Raw genomic sequence first — 23936 nt, 5'->3', positions numbered from 1 at the left:
TGGATTTTGTTAGATCTAATCTGTTTTGTAGGTTTGGAGTCCCTAGAGCCATCGTTAGTGATCAAGGCACCCATTTTTGTAACAGATCCATGTATGCCTTGCTCAAAAAGTATGGGGTCGTGCACAAAATTTCCACACCTTACCATCCCCAAACTAATGGGCAGGCTAAGATTTCAAACAGGGAGATAAAAAGGATCTTGGAGAAGATTGTGCAGCCGAACAAAAAGGATTGGAGCACCAGGCTGGATGATGCTCTTTGGGCGCATAGGACTGCCTACAAAGCACCCATAGGAATGTCTCCTTATCGGGTTGTCTTTGGCAAGGAAGTTGCCACTTCTCTATTGATTAGGCTGGAGAGGAAAGGAAGTTGCAACTAAGTGAGCTAGATGAGATCCGTTTAGAAGCCTATGAGAATTCCAAATGTTAGTGCTTAGCTCTACGGAGTTTTAAAAGATTGGCTAAGATTTTGTTAAAACATAAGCACTTAGACAATGAAGGAAAGCTGGAGTTGCTGCACATGATGTCCAACGTTATGTCAAGGAATAAGATCGGGCTGCACAATGCACAAGGCAAGATAAAATGTCAAATGAAGAATTGAAGTTGCAGGATCCACGATGTCGGATACAATGTCCTGACATCCTGCCCGAGAATACTGGAGTTGCTGCACAATGCATAAGTCAAGATAAAATGTCAAATGAAGAATTGAAGCTGCAGAATCCATGATGTCGGACACGATGTCCTGACATCTGGCCCGAAAATACTGGACACATAAATCTGTTATATCTTTAACAGATTATTGTGCAGTTAGCAAGAGATAAGATGATCTATCTTCTGGAACGAATTAAAAGATAATTAAAGTTCGAATTTCAAAGTAGAAGAGTTCGTTCAGGGATTAAAGATTAAAGATAAAAACTAAAATATCAAACTGTATCTTTTAGTTCTTTAACTGCAGATTTTCAGGAAGAATGATAGATCTCCTCCAGCACAAGCCGTTGCAGCCCAGAAACGCACATTGCTATATAAACATGGAGGCTGCACGAGTTTTCTACCAAGTCCGGGATTGAAGAGTTATTTTGTGAGTTTTGGGACTTGAGTGTTTTGTGAGCCACCTTGATGTTATCCTACCATCAAGTGTTGGACCTGTGTGTGTAGAGTTGATCTCTAGTGTGTAGAGTTGATCTCTAGTGTGTAGGGTTGATCCCTTTTGTTCAGAGTTGATCTCTGGTGTGTCTTTGATTTATTTGTAAACACGGGAGTGTGATTGAGAGGGAGTGAGCGGGGTTCTCATATCTAAGAGTGGCTCTTAGGTAGAGATTGCACGGGTAGTGGTTAGGTGAGAAGGTTGTAAACAGTGGCTGTTAGACCTTGAACTAACACTATTTTAGTGGATTTCCTCCCTGGCTTGGTAGCCCCCAGAGGTAGGTGAGGTTGCACCGAACTGGGTTAACAATTCTCTTGTGTTATTTACTTGTTTAAATCTGTTCATACGGACACATACGATCTGCATGTTCTGAAGCGTGATGTCGTGACATCCGGTACGACATCTGTCCCCAGTATCAGAATTTCAATTGGTATCAGAGCGGGCACTCGAAATCACTGAGTGAGATCTAGGGAGATAAATTCTGATGAACATGGAGAAAGAAGGAGGACCAGTGAACAGACCACCAATTCTTGATGGAAGCAATTATGAATACTGGAAAGCAAGAATGGTGGCCTTCCTCAAATCACTGGATAGCAGAACCTGGAAAGCTGTCATCAAAGGCTGGGAACATCCCAAGATGCTGGACACAGAAGGAAAGCCCACTGATGAATTGAAGCCAGAAGAAGACTGGACTAAAGAAGAAGACGAATTGGCACTTGGAAACTCCAAAGCTTTGAATGCTCTATTCAATGGAGTTGACAAGAATATCTTCAGACTGATCAACACATGTACAGTGGCCAAGGATGCTTGGGAGATCCTGAAAACCACTCATGAAGGAACCTCCAAAGTGAAGATGTCCAGATTGCAACTATTGGCCACAAAATTCGAAAATCTGAAGATGAAGGAGGAAGAATGTATTCATGACTTCCACATGAACATTCTTGAAATTGCCAATGCTTGCACTGCCTTGGGAGAGAGGATGATAGATGAAAAGCTGGTGAGAAAGATCCTCAGATCCTTGCCTAAGAGATTTGACATGAAAGTCACTGCAATAGAGGAGGCCCAAGACATTTGCAACATGAGAGTAGATGAACTCATTGGTTCCCTTCAAACCTTTGAGCTAGGACTCTCGGATAGGGCTGAAAAGAAGAGCAAGAATCTGGCTTTCGTGTCCAATGATGAAGGAGAAGAAGATGAGTATGACCTGGACACTGATGAAGGTCTGACTAACGCAGTTGTGCTCCTTGGAAAACAGTTCAACAAAGTGATGAACAGAATGGACAGGAGGCAGAAACCACATGTCCGGAACATCCCTTTCGACATCAGGAAAGGTAGTGAATACCAGAAAAGGTCAGATGAAAAGCCCAGTCACAGCAAAGGAATTCAATGCCGTGGGTGTGAAGGCTTTGGACACATCAAAGCTGAATGTCCCACTCATCTCAAGAAGCAGAGGAAAGGACTTTCTGTAAGTCGGTCTGATGATACAGAGAGTGAACAAGAAAGTGATTCTGACAGAGATGTGAATGCACTCACTGGGAGATTTGACTCTGCTGAAGATAGTGATACAGATAGTGAAATCACTTTTGATGAGCTTGCTACATCCTATAGAGAACTATGCATCAGAAGTGAGAAGATTCTTCAGCAAGAAGCACAACTGAAGAAGGTCATTGCAAATCTGGAGGCTGAGAAGGAGGCACATGAAGAGGAAATCTCTGAACTTAAAGGAGAAATTGGCTTTCTGAATTCTAAACTGGAAAATATGACAAAGTCAATAAAGATGCTGAATAAAGGCTCAGATGTGCTTGATGAGGTGCTACAGCTTGGGAAGAATGTTGGAAACCAGAGAGGACTTGGATTCAATCATAAGTCTGCTGGCAGAACAACCATGACAGAATTTGTTCCTGCCAAAAACAGCACTGAAGCCACGATGTCACAACATCGGTCTCGACATCATGGAACACAGCAGAAAAGGAGCAAAAGAAAGAAGTGGAGGTGTCACTACTGTGGCAGGTATGGTCACATAAAGCCCTTTTGCTATCATTTACATGGCCATCCACATCATGGAACTCAAGGGAGCAGCAGTGGAAGGAAGATGATGTGGGTTCCAAAACACAAGACTGTTAGTCTTGTTGTTCATACTTCACTTAGAGCATCAGCTAAGGAAGATTGGTACCTAGATAGCGGCTGTTCCAGACACATGACAGGAGTCAAAGAATTCCTGGTGAACATTGAACCTTGCTCCACTAGCTACGTGACATTTGGATATGGCTCTAAAGGAAAGATCACTGGAATGGGAAAGCTAGTCCATGATGGACTTCCTAGTCTGGACAAAGTACTGCTGGTGAAGGGACTGACTGCAAACTTGATCAGCATCAGTCAGCTGTGTGATGAAGGATTTAATGTAAACTTCACAAAGTCAGAATGCTTGGTGACAAATGAGAAGAGTGAAGTTCTAATGAAGGGCAGCAGGTCAAAGGACAACTGTTACCTATGGACACCTCAAGAAACCAGTTACTCCTCCACATGTCTATTCTCCAAAGAAGATGAAGTCAAAATATGGCATCAAAGATTTGGACATCTGCACTTAAGAGGCATGAAGAAAATCATTGACAAAGGTGCTGTTAGAGGCATTCCCAATCTGAAAATAGAAGAAGGCAGAATCTGTGGTGAATGTCAGATTGGAAAGCAAGTCAAGATGTCCCACCAGAAGCTTCAACATCAGACCACTTCCAGGGTGCTGGAACTACTTCACATGGACTTGATGGGGCCTATGCAAGTTGAAAGCCTTGGAGGAAAGAGGTATGCCTATGTTGTTGTGGATGATTTCTCCAGATTTACCTGGGTCAACTTTATCAGAGAAAAATCAGACACCTTTGAAGTATTCAAGGAGTTGAGTCTAAGACTTCAAAGAGAAAAAGACTGTGTGATCAAGAGAATCAGGAGTGACCATGGCAGAGAGTTTGAAAACAGCAGGTTTACTGAATACTGCACATCTGAAGGCATCACTCATGAGTTCTCTGCAGCCATTACACCACAGCAAAATGGCATAGTTGAAAGGAAAAACAGGACTTTGCAAGAGGCTGCTAGGGTCATGCTTCATGCCAAAGAACTTCCCTATAATCTCTGGGCTGAAGCCATGAACACAACATGCTACATCCACAACAGAGTCACACTTAGAAGAGGGACTTCATCCACACTGTATGAAATCTGGAAAGGGAGGAAGCCAACTGTCAAGCACTTTCACATCTTTGGAAGCCCATGTTACATTTTGGCAGATAGAGAGCAAAGGAGAAAGATGGATCCCAAGAGTGATGCAGGAATATTCCTGGGATACTCTACAAACAGCAGAGCATATAGAGTATTCAACTCCAGAACCAGAACTGTGATGGAATCCATCAATGTGGTTGTTGATGATCTAACTCCAGCAAGAAAGAAGGATGTCGAAGAAGATGTCAGAACATCGGGAGACAATGTAGCAGATGCAGCTAAAAGTGGAGAAAATGCAGAAAACTCTGATTCTGCTACAGATGAATCAAACATCAACCAACCTGACAAGAGACCCTCCATTAGAATCCAGAAGATGCACCCCAAGGAGCTGATTATAGGAGATCCAAACAGAGGAGTCACTACAAGATCAAGGGAGATTGAGATCGTCTCAAATTCATGCTTTGTCTCCAAAATTGAGCCCAAGAATGTGAAAGAGGCACTGACTGATGAGTTCTGGATCAATGCTATGCAAGAAGAATTGGAGCAATTCAAAAGGAATGAAGTCTGGGAGTTAGTTCCGAGACCCGAGGGAACTAATGTGATTGGCACCAAGTGGATCTTCAAGAACAAAACCAATGAAGAAGGTGTTATAACCAGAAACAAGGCCAGACTTGTTGCTCAAGGCTTCACTCAGATTGAAGGCGTAGACTTTGATGAAACTTTTGCCCCAGTTGCTAGACTTGAGTCCATCAGATTGTTGCTTGGTGTAGCTTGCATCCTCAAATTCAAGCTGTACCAAATGGATGTGAAGAGCGCGTTTCTGAATGGATACCTGAATGAAGAAGCCTATGTGGAGCAGCCAAAGGGATTTGTAGATCCAACTCATCCAGATCATGTATACAGGCTCAAGAAGGCTCTCTATGGATTGAAGCAAGCTCCAAGAGCTTGGTATGAAAGGCTAACAGAGTTCCTAACTCAGCAAGGGTATAGGAAGGGAGGAATTGACAAGACTCTCTTTGTTAAGCAAGATGCTGAAAACTTGATGATAGCACAGATATATGTTGATGACATTGTGTTTGGAGGGATGTCGAATGAGATGCTTCGACATTTTGTTCAACAGATGCAATCTGAATTTGAGATGAGTCTTGTTGGAGAGCTGACTTATTTTCTGGGACTTCAAGTGAAGCAGATGGAAGACTCCATATTCCTCTCACAAAGCAAGTATGCAAAGAACATTGTCAAGAAGTTTGGGATGGAGAATGCCAGCCATAAAAGAACACCTGCACCTACTCACTTGAAGCTGTCAAAAGATGAAGCTGGCACCAGTGTTGATCAAAGTCTGTACAGAAGCATGATTGGGAGCTTACTATATTTAACAGCTAGCAGACCCGACATCACCTATGCAGTAGGTGTTTGTGCAAGATATCAAGCCAATCCTAAGATAAGTCACTTGACTCAAGTAAAGAGAATCCTGAAATATGTAAATGGCACCAGTGACTATGGGATTATGTACTGTCATTGTTCAGATTCAATGCTGGTTGGGTATTGTGATGCTGATTGGGCTGGAAGTGCAGATGACAGAAAAAGCACTTCTGGTGGATGTTTCTATTTGGGAACCAATCTTATTTCATGGTTCAGCAAGAAGCAGAACTGTGTGTCCCTATCTACCGCAGAAGCAGAGTATATTGCAGCAGGAAGCAGCTGTTCACAACTAGTTTGGATGAAGCAGATGCTCAAAGAGTACAATGTCGAACAAGATGTCATGACATTATACTGTGACAACTTGAGTGCTATTAATATTTCTAAAAATCCTGTTCAACACAGCAGAACCAAGCACATTGACATTAGACATCACTATATTAGAGAGCTTGTTGATGATAAAGTTATCACACTGGAGCATGTTGACACTGAGGAACAAATAGCAGATATTTTCACAAAGGCATTGGATGCAAAACAGTTTGAAAAACTGAGGGGCAAGCTGGGCATTTGTCTGCTAGAGGAATTGTAGCAACTACTGATATCTGAACGTGCCCAAACGAATCACTTAACATTAATAGCACGTTCACTACTGAACCAAAGCAAATTCGACCGTTGCTTCACACGTCCCTCTACATTCCTCATTCAAACTTATATTTTCGTGTTAATCTCGTTTTCTGCATTCCCCAACAGCTCTCAGAAATTAACGAAATCATTCCAAACGCTCTGCTTTTCCATGGCTACCTCACCAAAAGAAACTTCAGCTCCTGGTTCACCCGCTGTACCATCATCTCCGCACCAGGAACAACCAGAATTCAACATCCAACCCATACAAATAATTCCTGGTCAAGCTTCTGTCCCTGAGAAACTGGTTCCCAGAAGACAACAGGGAGTGAAGATTGCTGAAAACCCTAGCCTTGCAACAAGTCCTAGGGAAGTAGACACGGAGATGGACAAGAAAATCCGCAGTATTGTGAGTAGCATTTTGAAAGACGCCTCTGTTCCTGATGCTGAGAAAGATGTTCCAACATCTTCCATCCCAGATGTTGTTGTGCCTGATGTTGATAAAGATGTTCCAACATCTTCCGCTCCAAATGCTGATGCCCTCCCTTCACCCAGTGAAGAGGAATCAACAGAAGAAGATGATCAAGCCGCAGAGGAGACTCCTGCACCACAGGCACCAGAACCTGCTCCAGGTGACCTCATTGACCTAGAAGAGGTAGAATCTGATGAGGAACCCATCACCAACAAATTGGCACCTGGCATTGCAGAACGATTACAAAGCCGAAAAGGAAAAACCCCCATTAAGAGGTCAGGACGAATCAAGACTATGGCCCAGAAGAAAAGCACTCCAATCACTCCTACCTCATCCAGACGAAGCAAAGTCGCAATTCCTTCCAAGAAGAGGAAAGAAATTTCCTCATCTGATTCTGATGATGATGTCAAACTAGATGTCTCGACATCAAAGAGGGCCAAGAAATCTGGGAGAAAGTTGCCTGGGAATGGTCCTGATGCACCACTGGACAACATCTCTTTCCACTCCATTGGCAATGTTGAAAAGTGGAAATATGTGTATCAACGCAGACTTGCGGTTGAAAGAGAACTGGGAAGAAATGCCTTGGATTGCAAGGAGACCATGGAACTCATCAAGGCTGCTGGACTACTGAAGACAGTCACCAAGTTGGGAGACTGTTATGAAAGCCTAGTCAGGGAATTTATTGTCAACATTCCCTCTGACATAACAAACAGAAAGAGTAATGAGTATCAAAAGGTGTTTGTCAGAGGAAAGTGTATTAGATTCTCCCCTGCTGTGATCAACAAATACCTGGACAGACCAACAGATGGAGTGGTGGATATTGCTGTCTCTGAACATCAAATTGCCAAGGAAATCACTGCCAAACAAGTCCAGCATTGGCCAAAGAAAGGGAAGCTTTCTGCAGGGAAGCTGAGTGTGAAGTATGCAATTCTGCATAGGATTGGCGCTGCAAACTGGGTACCCACCAATCATACTTCCACTGTTGCCACAGGTTTGGGAAAATTTCTGTATGCTGTTGGAACCAAGTCCAAATTTAATTTTGGAAACTATATTTTTGATCAAACTGTTAAGCATTCAGAATCATTTGCTGTCAAATTACCCATTGCCTTCCCAACTGTATTGTGTGGCATTATGTTGAGTCAACACCCCAATATTTTAAACTACACTGACTCTGTGATGAAGAGAGAATCTCCTCTATCCCTGCATTACAAATTGTTTGAGGGGACACATGTCCCAGACATTGTCTCGACATCAGGGAAAGCTGCTTCAGGTGCTGTGTCCAAGGATGCCTTGATTGCTGAACTCAAGGACACATGCAAGGTGCTGGAAGCAACCATCAAAGCCAACACAGAGAAGAAGATGGAGCTGGAACGGCTGATCAAAAGGCTCTCAGAAAGTGGCATTGATGATGGTGAAGCAGCTGAGGAAGATGGTGAAGCAGCTGAAGAAGAGGAAGAAGCAGCCGAGGAAGAAGAAGAAGCTGCTGAGGAAGCGATGATGATGATTCTGAAGCCACCCCATGATCATCAGACCTTTATATTTTTTACTCTTACTAGCTAAAGGGGCATGTCCCTTGAACAATTACTAGTTATTGGTCTGTAATATTTGCACCTTAAGTTATTGGTCTGTAATATTTGCACCTTAAGTTCATGCATTCTACTTTTGTCAAATTCTGTCTAAAAAGGGGGAGTAATAGTATTATGCTTGCTATTATGCATGATTTTGAGCAGTAGGATACTATGTATGCAATAGTCGTATTATGCATGATTGATACGATGTATGGCAGTAGGAAACGATGTATGCATGATTCATGATTTTGAGGGGGAGTTGTATGAATATGATTTTGAGGGGGAGACTGCTGCTGCTGAGGATGACTGATGTAAGCTACTAGAAGCTGATAGAAGATGCTGCAGTAAGAACTAGAAGCTGATAGAAGATGCTGCAGTAAGAGCATGAAGACAGGGGGAGCAGAAAGCTGATGTCACAAGAGATGTCTTGACATCCTGGAAAGACTAGTAGCTGATAGAAGATGCTGCAGTAAGCATGAAGACAGGGGGAGCAGAAGCAGAAAGCTGATGTCACGTGAGATGTCTTGACATCCTGGAAACGATTTGCAACTTACCAATTCCGCTGTGCTTGATTACTCTGATAATGAAAGTTGCTGATCCCACTTGCATAACTGCTCGTACCTGCTCAGGAAGTGTCTAAGTATGTTTTAGACAAAATTTGCCAAAGGGGGAGATTGTTAGTGCTTAGCTCTACGGAGTTTTAAAAGATTGGCTAAGATTTTGTTAAAACATAAGCACTTAGACAATGAAGGAAAGCTGGAGTTGCTGCACATGATGTCCAACGTTATGTCAAGGAATAAGATCGGGCTGCACAATGCACAAGGCAAGATAAAATGTCAAATGAAGAATTGAAGTTGCAGGATCCACGATGTCGGATACAATGTCCTGACATCCTGCCCGAGAATACTGGAGTTGCTGCACAATGCATAAGTCAAGATAAAATGTCAAATGAAGAATTGAAGCTGCAGAATCCACGATGTCGGACACGATGTCCTGACATCTGGCCCGAAAATACTGGACACATAAATCTGTTATATCTTTAACAGATTATTGTGCAGTTAGCAAGAGATAAGATGATCTATCTTCTGGAACGAATTAAAAGATAATTAAAGTTCGAATTTCAAAGTAGAAGAGTTCGTTCAGGGATTAAAGATTAAAGATAAAAACTAAAAGATCAAACTGTATCTTTTAGTTCTTTAACTGCAGATTTTCAGGAAGAATGATAGATCTCCTCCAGCACAAGCCGTTGCAGCCCAGAAACGCACATTGCTATATAAACATGGAGGCTGCACGAGTTTTCTACCAAGTCCGGGATTGAAGAGTTATTTTGTGAGTTTTGGGACTTGAGTGTTTTGTGAGCCACCTTGATGTTATCCTACCATCAAGTGTTGGACCTGTGTGTGTAGAGTTGATCTCTAGTGTGTAGAGTTGATCTCTAGTGTGTAGGGTTGATCCCTTTTGTTCAGAGTTGATCTCTGGTGTGTCTTTGATTTATTTGTAAACACGGGAGTGTGATTGAGAGGGAGTGAGCGGGGTTCTCATATCTAAGAGTGGCTCTTAGGTAGAGATTGCACGGGTAGTGGTTAGGTGAGAAGGTTGTAAACAGTGGCTGTTAGACCTTGAACTAACACTATTTTAGTGGATTTCCTCCCTGGCTTGGTAGCCCCCAGAGGTAGGTGAGGTTGCACCGAACTGGGTTAACAATTCTCTTGTGTTATTTACTTGTTTAAATCTGTTCATACGGACACATACGATCTGCATGTTCTGAAGCGTGATGTCGTGACATCCGGTACGACATCTGTCCCCAGTATCAGAATTTCACCAAATTCTACAAGGAGAAGACCACGAAGTTCCATGATAGTTTGATAGCTAAGAAGGACTTCGTGGTTGGACAGAAAGTTTTGTTATATAACTCTAGGCTCGGACTCATGAGTGGTAAGTTGAGGTCAAAGTGGATTGGTCCTTTTGTGGTGACTAATTTTTTTCCTTATGGTACAGTTGAGATCAAAAGTGAATCCATAGATAAGAGCTTCAAGGTCAACGGACACCGGCTGAAACCATTCCTCGCAAATCCTTCCTTGGTGGAAGTAGTGGTGGAGGAGACCTCCTTAGTTCACCTTACTTCTCTTCCGCCACGACTTAGGGAGTTTTCTTTTTTCTGTCTCCTTCTTTACTTTTATTGCACTTGTCCAAATTTATTGATTGTTTTGATTGCTCTAGATCTTATAATTGTGCAACATTGAGGACAATGTGTTGTTTAAGTGTGGGGGGGGGGAGATTTTTCTTTATTTGGGGTTTTCTAGGTTAATTTTGTTATTTTGATTTTATGTTTTGTGTACAACATTGCATGTTTCTCTTTGAATTTTGGGTTATGTACATTGCTTGCACAATAGCCTTGGCTTGACTCTTGTTGATACTTCTTGCTCCACATGCATGTTGGGAGATGATTTAGGCATTTTGTTCTTATAAGCCTCTAGCCAAATGAGCCTACCTTGAATTAATTCCTTTGAAAGCCCCTTTGATCCTATGTTCCCCTTTCTTTGTTTTGAAGCTCATTACAAGCCTTAAGGTAAAAACCCCATTTTTCCCCTACCCTTAAGGAAATTTGGAGCTTTGGGATTTTTTTGGGAAAAAATTGGCACTTTGTTTTTGGGGGGGGGGGGGGGTGGGTATGTTTCATTGGATGATATGTTTTTGTTAGCCATGCTTGATTATGTATTTTGGCCATGCTTGATGTATATACATATATTGCCTAATTGTTGCTTTATTTTTCAAATTCTTTCAAATGCTACTGTTCACATTCAAAAAAAAAAAAAAAAACAGAAAAAGAATGAAGTTGAATAAATGAGGTCTTGGTTTGAAGACTTGGATTGGTTTGAGGACATGGTTGATTTTGTTTTGGGTTTACTTTTTATGCTTAATTTTTAATTTTGGTTTTGGGGTTTACTACTTTTTCTTAGTTCCCACTTATTCCCCATTGCTCCTCTATTCCTTTGGGTTTTAGCTACTTATCCCATACTTTCCTCTACCTTGTCCCTGGCCCCATTACAACCTTAAAAGACCTTTTGATCCTCATGTGCATGTGTTTGTGGTGTGGTTGTCAATTTTAGAGTCTTGCCAAGTCTATGTGGTGTTTGTTTTCATGGGTGCTCTGAGAGTAAATAGTAGCCTAGACACTTGAGAGATAAGTGCATATCTTGTGAGGGTTTATCACTTTTCATTCAATTCTTCAGCCGATTGACTACCTTGCCATGTTTGAGGTGCTTGGATGATTTTCATGACTATCTTGATTCTTTAACTCTTTACGTGTTGGATATTGCCAATTCCTTTCATTCCTTGAGATTCATTGAGAAATATGTAAATGTTTTTGTGTTTGTTTGTCTCTCTTTACTGTCTCTGGATTTGTTCCTTGCTTTGCTTTTTGATTTTGCCCAGGAGTGTAAAAGGCTAAGTGTGGGGGGATTTGATATGTCATTATTTTCTCCTATTTCTTAACCCTTTTTGTCACCATTTTAATTACTGATTAACTTTAATTGTCAAATTAATTATGCAGTTTTATCATTTGGGCCTACTTGACTAATTTTGTGTTTTTAATTTAATTTCAGGAGAATTATAAGCAATTGGGCTTGGATCCGGAATTGGGCTGAACCGGCTTGGACTTGAAGAGAGCAGAAAATTTTATTTTATCCAATTTTATTTTATTTGGGCCAGTTTTATTTTATTTCGTTTTTGGGCTTGGACTTAAAAGAGATTTGTAAGCTTTGGGGCTGAGGACCTATATAACAGCACTAGAGTTTTAAGTAGAAGGCAGACTGTTTTGAGAGGAGAATAATTTTAGGGTTTTACAATTCAAGTTTTTACTGTTCATGCACATTGTTCACATAGAATAAAATTTCGTTTTCTGCTTCCAATTGCAATTTTGTTTTCTGCTTCTGCCTTTGAATTCGAATTCGTTACTGCTGATTAAAGGAAGGCTAAGTCTCTAGTGTTGTTTTCTCTTGAGGATCAAGCACAACTCTCTTTGAGGTTTTGTTATTACTATTGAATTATGATCAATTTTTCCTCTTCACCAATTGCTTTGTATTTGTTGCTATTAATCCATGCATGTTTAATGCTTGATTAATTGTCTCTGTGCTTAATTTACGTTCATGCTTAATGATCAGTTTCATTCATGCTTAATGGACATGTGAGGGGGATTAATTGGTGTATGTGTTGCTTAATCACATAATGACAGCCTTATGTTAATTTTCGCTTAGTAAATTAATTTAGGGTTGGATTAAGTGGTTGAACTGATTAGGGATAAATTATCGTAACCTAGGATAAGAGACTTGCTTGTGAATCAAGGGGAAACAACATGTTTTAATTCTATTATGTCTTTGCTTGCTGTTTAATTTACAAAAACAAACAAACCCCCCAATTCGTTACTGTTTTATTACTATTTGTTATTAATGTTTGGTTGACCATTGCTCGTTGAGAGACGACCTAGGATCACTTCCTAGATACTACATTTTTAATGTTTATTTGATTCGGGTATAGCCTCGATCAATACTGATTACTGAATCATTCTCAACATCTTTCTAAAAGTTTTTGTTCAATACTTGCTTTGTCAAGAAAAGTTCATTGGGCAAAAACTTGTGCTTATTCTATTTTCTTCTTCTTCTTTCCTTCTCCCTCTTGCCAAAAGAATTCAAAGAACTAACCGTCTGAGAATTCTTTTGATTCCCCAAACAAAGAATTCAAAGAATTAACCGTTTGAGAATTCTTTGCCCAAACACTAAATTCAAAGAACTAACCGTCTGAGAATTCTGTGTAAGTAGCGGGTAGCTTCTTGGTTGTAATAGTGAACACAAGGGAGGGTACATCTACTTGGTTGTTCAAAGAGAACAAGGGAGGGTACATCCTTTGTGGCTCTTTGCTTGTAAAGGTTTTTACCAGGTTATTGGAAATCTCGAGAACCGTGGGTTGCTTGGGGACTGGATGTAGGCACGGGTCATTGCCAAACCAGTATAAAACTTGTGTTTGCTTTCTTCTTTTCTACGCTCTTTACTTTTCCGCTGTGCACTCTTTATTTTTGCTTTACTTTTGTCTAGGTTATTGTTTTTGTTCTTTACTTTCTCATAACTTAGTAGTAAAGCCTAATTGAATCTAGTAACATTAAGAAGGGTAAATTTTTAATTAGTCAAGACATGTTCATAATTAATTCAACCTCCCCCTTCTTAATTATTCTGAGGCCACTTGTTCCAACATTTCCATGTTCTCACTTCCTAGTGTGCATAAGGAGTAATGGCTGGATGGAATGATCGTGCGATGGCTGATGCTCTCCAAGCCTTAGCCCAGGTTATGGGAAACTAGAATAGAGGAGAAGCTACAGGAGCTTCCGAGTGTCAAGGGTTGGATCGCTTCCAAAGAAACAATCCCCATACTTTCAATGGAGGATACAACCCTGATGGTGCTTAGAATTGGATACGGGAGATTGAGAAAATCTTTTGAGTGATGGCATGCCCTGAGGAGCAAAAGGTTGCTTTTGGCACCTACACTCTGGTAGTAATTGCAGATGTCCTTAGGATTACTGATGTGCCATCATTTTCTTCTATTTTCTAAACCCTTTTTGCACCATTTTAATTATTGATTGGTCTTAATTGTCAATTAATTAGGCAGTTTTATTATTTGGGCTCATTTAACTAATTTGATATTTTTAATCTAATTTCAGGAATTAATGAAACATTGGGCTTAATCCGGATTTTGGTTGTGGACTTGAAGAGGGCAAATAAAGCAGCGCTTACCTTAGTTAATTTCTAATTAGGAAATTTTGCAATTTTATTTTATGTTGTTCAATGTTTATTTCGTTTTGGGCCAGAGTATTGTAATAGGGCCCAGTGACTTTGAGTGACTCTTTTTAAATAGCTGCCTTGGGATTCGTGGAGGGCATTCTATTCTGCTAGGCTATTTTCATTATTCAGAGCTTTGGTTTTAGGTTTTCACGTTTTTCTGTTCCCTTGTTACAGTTTTCGTTCTTAATGCAAATTTCTGTTTTCTGCTTCTAATTACGAGTTCATTCTTGCTTCTTCTTCTACTTTCATTTACGTTTCTGTTCATTTACGTTTCTGTTCATTTACGTTTCTGTTCATTTATGTTTCTGTTCATTTACGTTCTTGTTCATTTACATTTCTGCTTCATGTTTCATTTGCGTTTTCTGTTTGAATTCATGGAAGGCTAGATTTTCTGGTGTTGTTTCCTTTTGAGGATGAAGCCCAACTCTCTTTGAGGTTTCGTTTGTAATGTGGTTTCCTGGCAGTTTTCCCTTCACCAGTTATCCCAATTTCGTGAATATTAATCAGTGCACGCTTCGTGTTCGATTAATTGCCTCTGAGCCTAACTTGCGTTCATGCTTAATGGACAAAGGGCTAACTGGTGTATGTGGTGCCTAATCACGTATTGAAAACCCTAAGTTGATTTTCGCTTAGTAAATTGAAATAGGGTTGGATTAAGTGGTTGACTGTTAGGGACGAATTCTCCATAACCCAGGATAAGAGAGTGGCTTCTGAATCAGAGGTAACAACCCGTTTTTAATATTAGTAGTTTCGTATTCCATTTTATTTGTTCTGCTCTTTAATTACCAAACAACCAAACCCCCCCCCCCCATCGTTACTGTTACTGCAAGTATATTATGAACATTTGGCTTGTCACTGCTCGTTGGGAAACGACCTAGGATCACTTCCTAGTTACTGCATTTTCATGTTTATTTGATTCGGGTATGGCCTCGATCAAATTTGGCGCCGTTGCCGGGGAGCAGTGTCCAAAGGTTCATAATAGCTAGCTAGTGTTGTGTGTTTAATCCTTTCGTGTTTTATGTTTAATTGTTAGTATTGTGTTAGTATGTGTGTTAGTGTTGTTTAGTGTCCTGGTATTTTGTTTAATGTGTGTTTTGTTTCAGTTTTCCCATTAAGCGTTTCCCCTGTTTCAGTCTTGGGTGTTTTGCTGTGAAGATTGTGCTTGAAAACAGAGTAGTAGTAGAAATCAGCTTGCGGAAAAACAGAGTAATAGTAGAAATCAGCTTGCGGAAAAACAGAGTAGTAGTAGAAATCAATAAGAGACGGATTTTAGCGACCACCCATGCTGAATTATTTGGGATTTTTTGTTTTAGTAGCTAGGGTTGTTATTTTTGGCTGAATTTTTTTTGTGGTAACTTCTTTTAATCCATATTTTGTGGGAAAAATAGCTAGAGCCTTTAGTTTGGTCAGATTTGAAAGTTCCAAAAAACTAGCAAATTTTGTGTTTGTCAAAACTTCAAACGGCCATAACTTTTGCTCCGGTTATCAGAATCGCAATTATTATATATGCATTTGGGGTAGAAAAAAATTTCCTACGCCGCCGGCTGAGGTCTCCATCGTCCAAAAAAAGCGATTCTGTCAAAAGTTTTTTATTTTTCAAGTTTTATTCACTTATTTTTCTTAACCTACCAATTTTAGCTTTCATAGTTAGACTTTGAATTTTTGTCTGAAATTTTTTGTGCTATCTTCTCATCATTTTATAAGGTTGCTCACAAAATTTCAAGTCATTTGAATATTATTTGAGGGTAGCTATAGTTCAAACCTACACCTTTATTTACATGACAAGGCAACTAGTTGTGTGCATGCTGAATGTAGTGTATGACTAGAGGCAATCCATCTGACTTACAACCCTTTGATCCTGAGATAGATAGGACATTTCATAGATTAGTTAGGCATCATTTTATACCTTTTGATCATTCTGAGCATTCCATAACTGGTGAATCTGTGCATTCTGTTATTGGTGATTTTGAACATCCTGATCTTGAGCATTATAATTTTGAGCATTCTGATTCTGAGCATTCTGATTTTGCACATTCTGAGAACATGGCACAACCTCCACCTTGTGAGAGGACTCTAAGGGAAATGGCTGCACCTGATTTCACCTATGAAAGCTTGTGCATCCAATACCCTGATGAGGATGTCCCATATGTTCTTAAAACTGGACTGATTCATTTGCTTCCAAAGTTTCATGGCCTTGCAGGTGAAGACCCGCACAAACATTTGAAAGAATTTCACATTGTCTGCTCCACCATGAAACCCCCAGATGTCCAAGAGGATCACATATTTCTGAAGGCTTTTCCTCATTCATTAGAGGGAGTGGCAAAGGACTGGCTGTATTACCTTGCTCCAAGGTCCATCACGAGCTGGGATGACCTTAAGAGAGTATTCTTAGAAAAAATTTTCCCTGCTTCCAGGACCACAGCCATCAGGAAGGATATCTCAGGTATTAGACAACTCAGTCGAGAGAGCCTGTATGAGTACTGGGAGAGATTTAAGAAACTATGTGCCAGTTGCCCCCACCATCAGATTTCAGAACAGCTTCTTCTCCAATATTTTTATGAAGGACTCAGTAATATGGAGAGAAGTATGATAGATGCTGCCAGTGGTGGAGCCCTTGGAGACATGACTCCTGCTGAAGCCAGAAATTTAATTGAGAAGATGGCCTCCAACTCCCAGCAGTTTAGCGCCAGAAATGATGCCATAGTCATTAGAGGAGTGCATGAGGTAGCTACAAACCCATCTGGATCATCTGAAACTAAGAAGCTTGAAGGCAAACTGGATGCGTTGGTCAACTTGGTAACCCAGCTGGCCTTGAATCAGAAATCTGTACCTGTCGCAAGGGTTTGTGGTTTGCGCTCCTCTGCTGACCACCATACAGACCTTTGCCTTTCCATGCAGCAACCTGGAGCAATTGAGCAGCCTGAAGCTTATGCTGCAAATATTTACAATAGACCTCCTCAACCTCAGCAGCAAAATCAAAAACAGCAGAGCAATTATGACCTTTCCAGCAACAGATACAACCCTGGATGGAGGAATCACCCTAACCTCAGATGGTCCAACCCTCAACAACAACAACAACAGCCTGCTCCTTCCTTCCAAAATGCTGCTGGCCCAAGCAGACCATACATTCCTCCACCAATCCAACAACAGCAACAACCCCAGAAACAACCAACAGTTGAGGCCCCTCCACAACCTTCCCTCGAAGAACTTGTGAGGCAAATGACTATGCAGAACATGCAGTTTCAGCAAGAGACCAGAGCCTCCATTCAGAGCTTAACCAATTAGATGGGACAATTAGCTACCCAATTGAATCAACAACAGTCCCAGAATTCTGACAAGCTGCCTTCTCAAGCTGTCCAAAATCCCAAAAATGTCAGTGCCATTTCATTGAGGTCGGGAAAGCAGTGTCAAGGACCTCAACCCGTAGCACCTTCCTCATCTGCAAATGAACCTGCCAAACTTCACTCTATTCCAGAAAAAGGTGATGACAAAAATCTACCTAACAATTTCTGTGCAGGTGAATCTTCTTCCACAGGTAATTCTGATTTGCAGAAGCAGCACATTCCCCCTCTTCCATTCCCTCCAAGAGCAGTTTCCAACAAAAAAATGGAAGAGGCAGAGAAAGAGATCTTGGAAACGTTTAGAAAAGTAGAGGTAAACATACCTCTGTTGGATGCAATAAAGCAAATTCCAAGATATGCCAAATTCTTGAAGGAGCTGTGCACTAATAAGCGGAAGCTTAAAGGAAGTGAACGAATTAGCATGGGCAGAAATGTCTCCACATTGATTGGTAAATCTGTTCCTCAAATTCCTGTAAAATGCAAAGATCCAGGTACATTCAGCATACCTTGTATTATAGGGAATAGTAAGTTTGACAATGCCATGCTAGATTTAGGAGCCTCTATTAGTGTTATGCCTCTGTCGATTTTTAATTCTCTATCTCTAGGTCCCTTGTAGTCAACTGATGTGGTAATTCATTTAGCTAATAGAAGTGTTGCCTATCCTGTTGGTTTCATAGAAGATGTCTTAGTTAGAGTTGGTGAACTGATTTTCCCTGTTGATTTTTATATCTTGAATATGGAAGATGGATTTTCTCAAGGATCAGTTCCCATCATTCTAGGCAGACCCTTTATGAAAACTGCTAGAACTAAGATAGATGTTTATGCAGGCACACTGTCCATGGAGTTTGGTGATATAACTGTTCATTTTAATATTCTGGATGCTGTGAAATACCCATCTGAAGATCTTTCTGTATTTCGTGCTGAAATAATTGACCATGTTGTTGATGAATACATGACTGATCTTTATTCTAATTTGCATGCCTCTCACTCTTCATGCATTGAGTCTGAAATTGTACTTGATCATATGTCTGAATTTGATGCTGAGAGTGAATCTGAGAGTGATATTGATTGCATGCCTGGTGGTGGTGTTTTACCTCTTGAGATTGATTTTATAGAGTCAGATAGGACTAACCATGTTTCAGGAAGTACACATACCTCTGACTTTCTTTATGAGGTAAAGGCTGAGAAACCATCTCCTTCTACCATTGTCCAGCCGACCACACCAGAATTGAAGCCTCTGCCATCAAATTTAAAATACGCTTACTTGGATGATAGCAAGAGTTTTCCAGTGATTATATATGCCTCCCTTGCTGATGAGCAAGAGGAGAAGTTGTTGTCAGTTCTCAAGAAGCATAAGAAGGCTATAGGCTGGACCCTGGCGGACATTCCTGGTATTAGCCCATCCACATGTATGCATCGAATAAATTTAGAGGATGGAGCTAAACCAGTAAGACAGCCACAGAGAAGACTCAACCCGGTGATTCTTGATGTAGTGAAGAAGGAGATAACCAAGCTTTTGCAAGCTGGAATCATTTATCCTATCTCCGACAGCCAATGGGTGAGTCCCGTCCAGGTAGTCCCGAAAAAGACTGGCCTCACAGTGATCAGAAATGAGAAGGAGGAGCTGATTCCTACTCGGGTGCAGAACAGTTGGAGAGTCTGCATTGACTATAGGAGGCTGAACCAGGTTACCAAAAAGGACCATTTTCCCCTGCCATTCATTGACCAGATGTTTGAACGCCTGGCAGGTAAATCCCACTACTGTTTCCTTGATGGTTTTTCTGGTTATATGCAAATTACTATTGCTCCTGAGGATCAGGAAAAGACCACATTCACCTGCCCCTTCGGCACTTTTGCTTATAGGAGGATGCCTTTCGGCCTGTGCAATGCCCCTGGTACCTTCCAGCGGTGCATGATTAGTATTTTCAGTGATTTTTTAGAAAATTGCATAGAGGTGTTTATGGATGATTTCACTGTATATGGATCCTCTTTTGATGGTTGTTTGAATAGTTTGGAAAAAGTTTTGAATAGATGCATTGAAACTAACCTTGTTCTAAATTTTGAAAAATGTCATTTTATGGTTGAGCAAGGTATAGTTTTAGGCCACATTATTTCCAATAAGGGTATTGAAGTAGATCCTGCAAAAATTTCTGTTATTTCACAATTGCCTTACCCCTCTTGTGTGCGAGAGGTGCGATGTTTTCTTGGTCATGCAGGATTCTACAGGCGCTTTATAAGGGATTTTAGCAAAGTAGCCCTTCCACTGTCCAACTTGTTGCGAAAGGAGGTGGAGTTTGACTTTAATGACAGATGCAAAAAGACTTTTGATTGCCTCAAAAGAGCGTTGACTACCACCCCCATCATCCAGGCACCCGATTGGACAGCCCCTTTTGAGCTTATGTGTGATGCATCAAATTATGCATTGGGGGCTGTCCTTGCTCAGAAAATTGATAAATTGCCCAGGGTGATATATTATGCTTCTAGGACTTTAGATGCTGCCCAAGAAAATTATACTACTACTGAGAAAGAGCTTCTAGCCATAGTTTTTGCTCTTGAAAAATTTCGTTCTTATTTGCTTGGTACTCGCATTATTGTTTATACTGACCATGCAGCTCTAAAGTACTTGTTAAAGAAGGCTGATTCTAAGCCTAGGTTGATCCGATGGATGCTCTGGCTCCAAGAGTTTGACTTGGAGATCTGTGATAGGAGCGGAGCACAAAATCTAATTGCTGATCATTTGAGTCGGATCGAACGTGTCTCTGATGCAGATTCACCTATTCGGGATGATTTCCCGGATGATCATTTGTATATATTGTATAGTATTTCTGACTCTCTTTCTACTCCCTGGTTTGCTAACATTGTCAATTATTTAGTTGCCTCTGTTTTTCCTCCCTTAGCATCTAAGGCCCAAAAAGATAAGATTAAAAGTGATGCTAAGCATTTTATTTGGGATGACCCCTACTTGTGGAAATTGTGCAGTGATCAGGTCATTAGACGGTGCATTCCAGATCATGAGACTGACTCAGTCCTGCAGTTCTGTCATTCTTCCGCACCGGGAGGTCATCTGGGTGTTCAAAGGACAGCTCGCAAAGTGCTTGATTGTGGTTTTTATTGGCCCACCATCTTTAAAGATGCATGGAAGATCTGCAGCACTTGTGAGCAGTGTCAGAGAGCAGGAAATACATTTACATGGAGACAACAAATGCCTCAGCAACCTATGCTATTCTGTGAGGTGTTTGATGTCTGGGGTATAGATTTCATGGGTCCTTTTCCTGTCTCTTTTGGTTATGTTTATATTCTCCTTGCAGTTGATTATGTTTCAAAATGGGTGGAAGCCAAGCCCACTAGAACTAATGATGCTAAAGTTGTCGCAGACTTTGTCAGGTCTAATCTATTTTGCAGGTTTGGAGTACCTAAAGCAATTGTTAGTGATCAAGGAACCCATTTTTGCAACAGAAAAATGCATGCCCTGCTTAAAAAGTACGGGGTGGTACACAGGGTATCCACACCATACCATCCCCAGACTAATGGACAGGCAGAAATTTCTAACAGGGAAGTCAAGAGAATTCTAGAGAAGATTGTGCAGCCAAGCAGGAAAGATTGGAGTACCAGGCTTGATGATGCTCTCTGGGCACATCGGACTGCCTACAAAGCACCCATAGGAATGTCTCCTTATCGGGTTGTCTTTGGAAAGGCATGTCATCTTCCAGTGGAAATTGAGCACAAAGCATACTGGGCAGTGAAGACTTGCAACTTCTCTATGGATCAAGCTGGCGAGGAAAGGAAGTTGCAACTGAGTGAGTTAGATGAAATCCGCCTAGAAGCCTACGAGAATGCCAAGCTCTACAAAGAAAAGACCAAGAAGTTCCATGATAGCATGATAGTTAAAAAAGACTTCGTGGTTGGGCAAAAAGTGTTATTGTATAATTCTAGGCTTGGACTCATGAGTGGTAAGTTGAGGTCTAAGTGGATTGGTCCTTTTGTTGTTACTAATGTTTTTCCTTATGGTACAGTTGAGATCAAAAGCGACTCCACAAACAAGAGCTTTAAGGTCAACGGACATCGACTTAAGCCATTCCTCACGAACCCTTTTTTAGTGGACGTAGTGGTGGAAGAGACTTCCTTACTCCACCCTACTATTCCTCCACCATGACTTAGGGAGTTTTTCTTTTCCTATCTCCTTCTTTGCTTTTATTACACTTGTCCGATTCTCTTTGATGATTTAATTGTTTTTAATCTGTTAATTGTGCTACATTGAGGACAATGTGTTGTTTAATTATGGGGGGGGGGGGGAGTGTTTTTTGGTTTTGCTAGTTTTGTTGGTTTTGTTAATTTGTTAGTTGTGTTAATTTGTTAATGTTGTTAGTTTCGTCGGATTTTTAGTTTAATATTTTGGGTCAATTTCGTGTGCACGTACGACTTTGCATGTTTTTCTTTGAATTATAGGATATGTTCAAGAAATGGGTAATTGTTTTGAAAATAAAAGTTCTTGACATTTTGTGACTTGAAATCCTTGATTCTTCTCTACATGTCATGATAGTTTTGAAAGCTCAATTTGAAAGTGATGATTTTACCTTTGTGAGAATTTGAGCCATCCATCATTATAATCATTTGGTGTGTTTTGCCCCATTGATTGCTTGCACAATAGCCTTGGCTTGATTCTTGTTGATGCGTCCTAATTCAAATGCATATTTGGAAATGATTAAGGCAATTTTGTTCTTATAAGCTTCTAGCCAAATGGACTTACCTTGAATTAATTCCTTTGATAGCCCTTTTGAGCCTTGTTTCCCTTTCCTTGTTTTGAAGCTCACTACAAGCCTTAAGTGAAAAACCATGATATTACCATATCCTTAAGGAATTTTGGAGCTTTGGAATTGTTTTGGGAATAAGTGTGGGGGGTTTTTGTTTCATTGGACAACTTGTTTTGTTGGCTATGCTTCATGATGTATTTTGGGCCATACTTGATGTACATTGTATATTGGTTAAATGTTGGACATGCTGAATGAAATGTTGTTTCTCAAAGGCTAAAGAGTAAAAAAAAAAAAAACAAAAAAAAAATTCGAAAAAAGAAAAAGAAAAGCAATAAAGTTGAGTGAATAAGATCTTAAATGGCACAAGAATGATGAAACTCTTGGTTCTACTCTTCATGTTTAATTTTTATCTTTACTTCTTTTTATTTTCTTATTTTTTTTTCTTTCTTAATATGCACTTATTCCCCTTTGCTCCTCTATTCCTTTGGGATTTAGCCACTTATTCCATATTTCTCCATACCTTGTCCTTGGCCCCATTACAACCTTAAAAGACCTTTTGATCCTCATGTGCTTGTGTTTATGGGTTGATTGTCAATTTTAGAATCTTGCCAAGTTTATGTGGTGTTTGCTTTCATGGGTGCTTTGAGGGTAAATAGTAGCCTAGACACTTGAGAGATAGAGTGTATATCTTGTGAGGCTTTATCACTTTTCATTCTTGAGCTGTTTAACTATTTTGCCATGATTGGGTTGCTTGGGTGATTTTCATGAATGTCTTGACTTTTTGGATCTCCTTATGTTAGATGTTACCCATTCCTTTCATTCCTTGATGTTCATTGAGAAATATGTGAATGTTTTTGTTTGTCTCCCTTTGATATCCTTAGATTTTGTTCTTTGTTTCATTTTGCCCAGGAGTGCAAAAGGCTAAGTATGGGGGGTTTTGATGTGCCATCATTTTCTTCTATTTTCTAAACCCTTTTTGCACCATTTTAATTATTGATTGGTCTTAATTGTCAATTAATTAGGCAGTTTTATTATTTGGGCTCATTTAGCTAATTTGATATTTTTAATCTAATTTCAGGAATTAATGAAACATTGGGCTTAATCCGGATTTTGGTTGTGGACTTGAAGAGGGCAAATAAAGAAGCGCTTACCTTAGTTAATTTCTAATTAGGAAATTTCGCAATTTTATTTTATGTTGTTCAGTGTTTATTTCGTTTTGGGCCAGAGTATTGTAATAGGGCCCAGTGACTTTGAGTGACTCTTTTTAAATAGCTACCTTGGGATTCGTGGAGGGCATTCTATTCTGCTAGGCTATTTTCATTATTTAGAGCTTTGGTTTTAGGTTTTCACATTTTTCTGTTCCCTTGTTACAGTTTTCATTCGTAATGCAAATTTCCGTTTTCTGCTTCTAATTACGAGTTCATTCTTACTTCTTCTTCTACTTTCATTTACGTTTCTGTTCATTTACGTTTCTGTTCATTTACGTTCTTGTTCATTTACGTTTCTGCTTCATGTTTCATTTGCGTTTTCTGTTTGAATTCATGGAAGGCTAGATTTTCTGGTGTTGTTTCCTTTTGAGGACGAA

General features: G+C 40.2%; 1 non-coding gene across 1 annotated transcript; it reads right to left on the bottom strand.

The window, feature by feature from the left end:
- Positions 1 to 16680: 16680 nt before the first annotated feature.
- Positions 16681 to 16787, bottom strand: LOC112998932 (small nucleolar RNA R71). The gene has a single exon (XR_003264111.1). It is a non-coding gene; the product is annotated as a small nucleolar RNA R71 (small nucleolar RNA).
- Positions 16788 to 23936: the final 7149 nt, after the last annotated feature.

The sequence above is a fragment of the Glycine max genome, chromosome 13 (genome assembly GCF_000004515.6).
Source record: "Glycine max cultivar Williams 82 chromosome 13, Glycine_max_v4.0, whole genome shotgun sequence".
In the NCBI taxonomy this organism is placed as follows: Eukaryota; Viridiplantae; Streptophyta; class Magnoliopsida; order Fabales; family Fabaceae; genus Glycine; species Glycine max.
The sequence above is the reverse complement of the archived record's forward strand: the minus strand, read 5'-3'. Positions and strand labels throughout refer to the sequence as shown.